This window comes from Mustela nigripes, chromosome 8, assembly GCF_022355385.1.
Source record: "Mustela nigripes isolate SB6536 chromosome 8, MUSNIG.SB6536, whole genome shotgun sequence".
Classification (NCBI taxonomy): domain Eukaryota; kingdom Metazoa; phylum Chordata; class Mammalia; order Carnivora; family Mustelidae; genus Mustela; species Mustela nigripes.
In genome coordinates this window covers 511,998-520,023 of record NC_081564.1, presented here as the reverse complement: position 1 = coordinate 520,023, position 8,026 = coordinate 511,998, and the positions used below count along the sequence as shown (strand labels likewise).

The 8,026-nt window shown below is 56.5% G+C and overlaps 1 pseudogene; it reads left to right on the top strand.

Moving 5' to 3' along the window:
- The first annotated feature begins 6,160 nt into the window (after window positions 1-6,160).
- LOC132023737 (large ribosomal subunit protein uL4-like) lies at window positions 6,161-7,306 on the top strand (annotated as a pseudogene).
- The last annotated feature ends 720 nt before the right edge of the window (window positions 7,307-8,026 follow it).

Below are 8,026 nucleotides of genomic sequence, written 5' to 3'. Positions count from 1 at the left end.
AAAGTCCGACTTAAAAGAACAGGGACGGGGCGCCTGGGTGGCTCAGTGGTTAAAGCCTCTGCCTTCGGCTCAGGTCATGACCTCAGGGTCCTGGGATCGAGCCCCGCATCGGGCTCTCTGCTTGGCGGGGAGCCTGTTTTCACCCCTCTCTGCCTGCCTCTCTGCCTGTGATCTCTCTGTCAAATAAATAAAATCTTTAAAAAAAAAAAAAAAAAAAGGACAGGGACACATAGAAACGTAGCCCACAGCACCCATCTCCACCCTGTCGGGGTGCCTCGGGCTTCAGTCTCACGCCCCAGATTTCTACCCCAAGAACAAGGGATCCTATGTTAATAAAGCCCCACAGACACACTGGAACCTACAACACAGGCCGTGCCTCAGAATTTAACACACGGGATTTCAGCCCTGATCTAGGTCCCCGGGGGGTGGTCAGTGCGACCATCTTTCTCTGAGCCGAACTTAAGACCTGTATCAAAAATGGGTCTGCAGGAGCACCTGCGTCATTCAGGCAGTGAAGCGTCTGCCCAGGGTCCTGGATTCCAGCCCCGCATCGGGCTCCCTGCTCAACGGGGAACGCGCTTCTCCCCCTGCCTCTGCCTGCCACTTCCCTGTTTCTGCTCTCTCTCCCTCTGTCAAATAAATAAATAAAATCTTTTTAAAAAGCCTGGGGAGCCTGGGTGGCTCAGTGGGTTAAGCCTCTGCCTTTGGGGTCAGGTCATGGTCTCAGGACCCTGGGATCGAGCCCTGCTTCAGGCTCTTGCTCAGCGGGCAGCCTGCTTCCCCCTCTCTCTGGCTGCCTCTCTGTCCACTTGTGATCTCTGTCAAATAAACAAATAAAATCTTTTTAAAAAAATCCCTATGAAAATACCAATAGTATTTTTCACAGAACTAGAACAAGTAATAATCCTAAAACATGTGTGGAACCACGGAGACCCCCCACCCAGAGCCAAAGCGGTCCTGAGAAGGAGGAACGAAGCTGGAGGCTTCGCTGTCTCAGATCTCGACACACACCACAAAGCTGTCGGGATCGTCGCAGCACGGGGCTGGCACGGAAACAGACCCGGATCAGCGGAGCAGGACAGACAACCCCAGAAATACACCCGTGCCCTTATGTCACTTTATCTACGACAGGGGAGGCAAGCATACGCAGTGGGGCGAAGGCAGTGTCTTCGATACACGGCGCTGGGAGACGGGCACAGCCACGTGCGAAAGACTGAAAGTGCGACGCTGTCTCACGCCGCCCGCCGAAATGGGTCTTCAGTCCACTGGAGTCCGAGGGTGAGCCCGACACCGCCCAACTCAGAGAAAACACGGCAGTAATTTCTTGGACACCCACCCGGGCACTATTTCTCAGAGACGGATCGTCAAACAAGGGAAACATGGAAAGCTAAGCTCTCGGGACCGCACCAGGTAACAAGCTTCTGCCGAGGAAGGAAACCGTCGACAAAATGGAAGGACAACCTGAGAAGATGTTTGCAAACGACAGAGCCAGTAGAGGGCCAGGATCCAAAATACATACGGAGCTTATAAAACTCAACACCCCAAACCCTGTGTGTGCTCTCTCTCTCTCTGGCAAATAAATAAAATCTTAAAACAAAGTTTTTAAATGTACCAAAGCTGCCTGCCTTGGTCATTCTTTGTGTCTCAATTTCATCACTGGATCTCGTGCACATGCCATAAAACTCATTTTTTTCTCGTGTGAATCCTGTTAAGTTAACTCTTCAACCAGCCAGAAGAACCTTGAAAGACAGAGAAAACATTTTCCTCCCCTGAACCCGTAGCCAAGGCTCCTAGGTGTCGCCCGACGAAGAGAACCCCCGCACGACCGCAGATCCCGCCAGCTGTGCCTCCGGGAGGAACACGCACGCAGTGTCGCTGAGGGCTCACATTTCATGGATGCCATCGACCCCCAAAAGCCCACCGTGACACCTGGACTCTAGACACACGCCCTGTCGGAGGTGCCCGGCTTCCCAGCCCGCACACACACAGCGCACAGCCTTTCAGCGGCTCCGGAGCACCTGGGACACCCAGGCCTGGAGAACGCGGGCCAGTCCCCAGCCGCGCTGATTCCCCCGGGAAGCACGGAGCCCACTCACAGTGTCTGAGACAACAGCTTTAAAGTAGTGACATTAGGGGCACAGCGTGGCTCAGTCAGGGAAGCATCTGCTGTTGCCTCAGGTCCTGATCCTGGGGTGCTGGGATCGAGCCCCACATCGGGCTCCCTGATCAGAGGGGAGTCTGCTTGTCCCTCTCCCTCCGCCCCTGCCTCCACTCATGCTCTCTCTCACTCTCTCAAGTAAATTATTTTTTTAAGATTTTATGTATTTATTTGAGTCACAGAATGAGAGAGAGAGCGAGCATGTGAGTGAGGAGCGTCAGAGGGAGCCGCAGACTCCCCAGTGCAGACAAGGCTGGGGGACAGCAGATCGGACGCACAGAGAGGCCACCTCGGTGGCTGGATGGGGTGGCCTAGAGCCACAGCGGGAGGCGGCCTGGGGACAAGCACAGTGACCGGGCTGGGGCAGTATCGCCACATCCTGTGTGTTCTCAACAAGCCCCAAGCCGGGGGCAGCGGAATCCGGGCCCCTCCGTGAGGTTCCCACCCAGGGCAGGATTGGCACACAGATGCTCCCGGCCCCTCCCTCGGGGTCAGGGCTCTAAGTGTGCCTTGGTTTGCGTGGACCCTGCGGCTGGCCTCACACAGCGTTCCCTGTCACCGTGCAAGCCAGGCAGCCACCACTAGGGCAGCTGAGGACCACGGATGGGGACCCCCTTCTCAGACTGTCTCAGGGTGTGCACCCCAAAGACCATCCCGGGTGAGGGTGGGCGGGGACGTGGGTGCGACCAGCATCTGCTCGCCTAGACCCATGGCAGCAGGGCCAGGAGACAGGCACAGCGGACACGAGGCAGCAGACCCCGTCACGCGCAGGTCCAACCACCCTGGCTGGGTGACCGCAGTCCTGTCCGGGCTCGGATGCGTCTGAACGCTCAGCTGTGGAGCCCAGGGCAGTAAGCCAGACGGGACCCCCTTTGAGGCTGCCGGGTCTGTAACCCATGGAAGTTGCAGGACACAGTCGACACCCTGACTCCCACCGAGGGTCACCGTGCTCTGCTGCTGAGGACAGCGAGCCCCAGCACACCCGGGACAGGAGCGAGGGACCGGAATTGGCACTGGGGAGTCCCGCCGGGGTACACGAGTCACTTCCCAGCCCCAGGTGACGGGAAACTACGCATTCTGCACTGGGATCCCACCGTCCCGCGGCCCTCGGACCCGTGAAACACGCCACACCCGCACGGAACACGCACCGGGGAAAGAGGGAGCGGGTGGGGGTCCCGACCCGGCATCTCCCACCACGGTCCCCCTCACGCCAGACGGGGCTGCCTCCCGGGCCCACATGGTTGGTGTGCACAGCGCGGTCAGATTCCTAAAGATGCGGCCACACTCCGTCTAGAGTTCGCGTCTCGAGGGTCATTCCCGTAGGAGGGGACAACCTCCCCATGAGAGCTCCTCCTCCTGTCTGTCCGCCTGGCCTGAGCCTCTGCCGGTCCCGTGGTGTCCAGTCACAGCACGGGCACCCGGAGGTCGTACCTTCCCACGGGGGCCCCATCCCGTGCCCGGCGAGGAAACCAGTCCTACTGCTGGGTATGTGGGCAGCTGCCCTCTAGCCGCTCAGGCTGGCGATGGAGGGTCTCGCCCCCCAGGGGGAGGGGAAGGCATTCAGGACAGCTCTCTGCTCATCTGATATGACCAACAGCCTGTCCCTAACACCGGCCATGGGTATTGTGTTTCTGCCAAACACGCCATAAAGGTAGCCCCTCAAATCGCTCACTGGAAGGTTCTAGAAGGAACTCCATCAGAGTCCTGGTGGCTATGCCCAGAATTGGAAGGGTTTATGAGGCTTACTCTGGGCTAAGGGCATTTGCACACCCAGTCACCCCTATGCTGGGAACAGAAAGGTCGCTCTGAACAAAACCAGCCCAGTTATACCAGCAACCTGGGACCGACACCACGGGGACTCTGGCCGTCCTGTCACATGCAGGGACAGTCACTGGTTGGCAGGGACTGGTCTCACCACCCCGGTCTTTAGTGGGCGGCCCCCGTGGGAATCCAGGTTTTGTGGCACAAACCTTTAGTCGTGGCTCCCAGCTGGGTGGTTGGGCCGCTGTGCCCTGGGGCTCCCCTGGGCCCCGGGAGAGAACCGGTCCCGTGGGAACGGCAGCTGACAAGGTCCCTCTCCTGAAGGCCGGGTGGACACGCTCGGCTGTGACAGCGCGGTCGTCTGGCTGCGGACTCCGTTCCCTCCATCGGTTTGCAGACCTCGCAGCCCTGACTGGACTCACCCCGTGAGCCTTGAGCGATGGCCCAACAGTCTGTCCTACTGAACACCCGTGTGTCTTCACTGAGAACAGCTGTCCCCTGTCCCCCAGACCACGGTGGCCTCGGACACCTGCCGCCTCGCAAGGAGGCACCTGTGTCATGATCCAGGCAGAACGTGGTGTGTTCGTCCCCGACATGCCTGCTGCTGTGTCACGTTTCTCGGGTCTCACGTGGACGCGGGGAGCGCCCTAAGCGGTCCGACCCCGGCCTCGGGGACTTCAGAAATCAGTGGTTGGGATCATGGCCGTTTTGGTGGGGAACGCTGTTGCTCATCTGGGGAACAATTGTCTTGTTCTGGGCTTTGTCTTGTCTGTACCTGTGTCGTTGCTGTGGCCTCTGCCTCCAGCACAGCGGGACAGCTGCCACAGGGCCACCTCCGGGCTCGGGACACGGCAGAATGGATGTTCATGGGAGGCGGTAAGAGCCGGCACGAGGGGTGGGTGCCGGAACGGTCAAGGAGAGGCCGTGACCACCATGTGCCATGACCTGGACTCAGAGGCTCCACACCCCTGCCCTGTTCTTAGAATGTGGGTTTCCCCTGCTGTTCCCAGAGGCTGCTCCCACGATGTGGCCATGAGACTGTGACGTGGCGTTGAGATCATCTGGACAGTCTCGTGAGCCCAGTACAAACCTCTAAGAGGGGTCAGGCGGGTGGGGGGGGTCTTCTCCTCTCGCTGCTGCCCAGGACAAGCCACGGACGGGAGTTCCGCTGCTTCTCAAACTGCCGCCCACCGATGTGCAGTGTCTGTCCCTTACCTTGGTCTCTCCCTGTCCTCAGAGCAGTGGCCGGTTCACGTCACATCTGGGAGGTTCACATCACCTCTGGGAGGTTCACGTCACATCTGTTCGGCAGGGAGCCTGCTTCCCCCACCCCCTGCCTCTCTCTGCCTGCCTCTGTGCCTACTTGTGATCTTGGCCTGTCAAATAATAAATTTTAAAAATCTTAAAACAACAACAACCACTTTCAATCACACAAAAAACTATATAAAACATCCAAGAATAAGTTAAACCAAACAAATGCAAGACCTGTACCGTGAAAACCATAAACACCGACGAAAGGCACGAAGGCAACTCAGTCAAGGAGAGAGACCTCCCGTGCTCTTGAGCTAGAATATGAGGAATGGTTGAACTACCGCCCAAGGCTGTCTACACCTTCCTGCAATTCCTGTCCAAACACCAGCATGTCCCACAGAGCCAGAACCATCGATCCTAGTATTTTCAGGGAACTACAAAAGACCTTGAATAGGTAAAGCAATCTTGGGGAAAAAAAAACCAAACACAGCTGGTGGCATCAGAACTCCAGACTTCAAGCTCGGTTACAAAGCTGTCACCATCACGACAGCATGGTCCTGGCCCAGAAACACCGAGCCCGGTGGCACAGAGCACAGAGCCCGGAGATGGGCCCCCCGCTCTACCGCCGATCTCCGACGAGGCAGGGGTGACTCTCCACTGGGAGAAGTCTCCTCGACAAATGGTTCGGGGGGACCTGGACAGCCACATGCAAAAGAATGAAACTGACCCACCTCCTTCCAGCACGTACAGAATTAAATTCACGGTCGATGAAAAACCCGAAATGTGAGAAGGAAACCGTGACAACCCCAGGGGAGAACACAGGCAGTCGCCTCCTCTTACTGGCCGCAGCGACTTCTTTCTAGGCATGTCTCCTGAGGGGAGGGCACAAAGCCAAAAAGGAACTAGTGGGATTCCATGAAAATAAAAAGCTTCTAGACAGGAAAAGAAATCATCACCAAAACCAGAACATAGCCCTCTCCTCTCCCCGCGATGGCGTGAGCTCGCCCATTGATATCTGTGTGCCCCGAAAAGGGGGAATCATCTGGCAAAAGTGTTACTCTGCCTGCTGTGTTCAAGGCTCCCATTCGACCGGATATTGTGAACTCTGTTCACATCAGCTTGCACAAAAACAGCAGACAGCCTTGTGCTGTCAGTGAGTCAGCAGGTCCTCGCGCCAGTGCTGAGTCTTGGGGCACTGGCAGAGCTCTGGCCCGAATGCCCAGAATTAGAGGCGGTGGGACTGACCGTTCTGGCCAGGGTGCTTTTGGAAACAGGTGTCGTGGGGGCCGCATGTTGGCACTCACCAAAACCTGGCGCTGTTGGCATCGCAGAGTGCGCACGACACAGAGGCGATATGCCATCTGCTCTGCCCTGGCTGCCTCAGCCTTACCAGCGCTGGTCATGTCTAAAGGTCTTCGTATTGAGGAAGTTCCTGAACTTCCTTTGGTGGCCGAAGATAAAGTCGAAGGCTACAAGCAGACCAAGGAGGCTTAAAGCCTGGAATGAAATCAAGAAGGTCTACGCCTCCCGGCGAGTGAGAGCCGGCAAGGGCAAAATGAGAAAGCGCCGTCGTGTCGCGCCGGGGACCTGCGTCATCTACTGTGAGGACAGCGGGGTCATCGAGGCCTTCAGAAACATCCTGGAGGTACTTTCCTTACTGTAAGCAAACTGAACATTTTGAAACTTGCTCCTGGTGGGTACATGGGACATTTCTGCGTTTGGACCGAAAGTGCTTTCCGCAGGTTAGACGATCTGTATGGCGCTTGGCGGAAGGCTGCCTCCCTCGAGAGTCACTACAACCTTCCCGTGCATGAGATGCTTAATACAGACCTTAGCAGAATCTTGAAAAGTCCAGAGATCCAAAGAGCCCTCCGAGCACCACGCCAGAAGAGTCATCGCCAGGTCCTGAGGATCGGGTTGAAGCTAAACCCCTGCGCGGGGACCATACGCTGGGCCAAGAATCACAAACTCCGGTCGGGTAAGGCGGCGGCAGCCTTAGAAGCCAAAGCAGATGAGAACGTGGTTCCAGGCAAGAAGCCTGTGGTGGGGAGGAAGGCTGCAGCTACCAAGAAATCAGCCGCTGACACGAAGCCTGCAGAAGAGAAACCCTCTGCAGAGAAGCCACCTAAGAACTGAACGTTTGCTCATAGAAGTCAAATAATTTTGGATACCTAATTTTGAATAAAGACGTGATCAAAGCCAAACACACACACACACACACACACAACTAGAAGGCAACCTACAGAATGGGAAAAGACATCTGCACATGATGTATCCAATGAACCCAAGAGCTACTAATCAAAACAGATGAAGAATTTATAAAACTCAACACCCCAAAGGAGGAATAATCCTATTAAAAATGGGCAGAAGACACGAACAGACACTTCTCCACAGAAAACCTACAGGTGGCCAGCGGACGCACGAAAAGATGCTCAAAATCACTCATCATCCCGGAAGTGCCAGTGAAAACCAGCACGAGATACCAGCGCACACCGGTCAGGAGGGCTCAAATCGCCGAGTCAGGAAACAGCGAAGGTTGTGAGGATGTGGAGAAAGGGGAAATCTCACGCACTGTGCGTGGGAAGGCAAACTGGTGCAGCCCGTCGGGACAACGGCATGGAGGACCAGCAGCTAGGAATGGAGCTCCCCCACAACCCAGCAACCGCACTCCTGGGTGATTACCCCACAAACACAAAACCACTGATTCACAGGGACACGTGCGCCCTGTGTTCAGAACAGCAGTGTCCAGTGGCCCGATCGTGGAAAGAGCCCAGATGTCCATCGGCTGACGGATGGAGGATGGTGACGGGATATTACTCGGCCATAAAAAGGAAGACAGTCTTGCCAGTTGCGCTC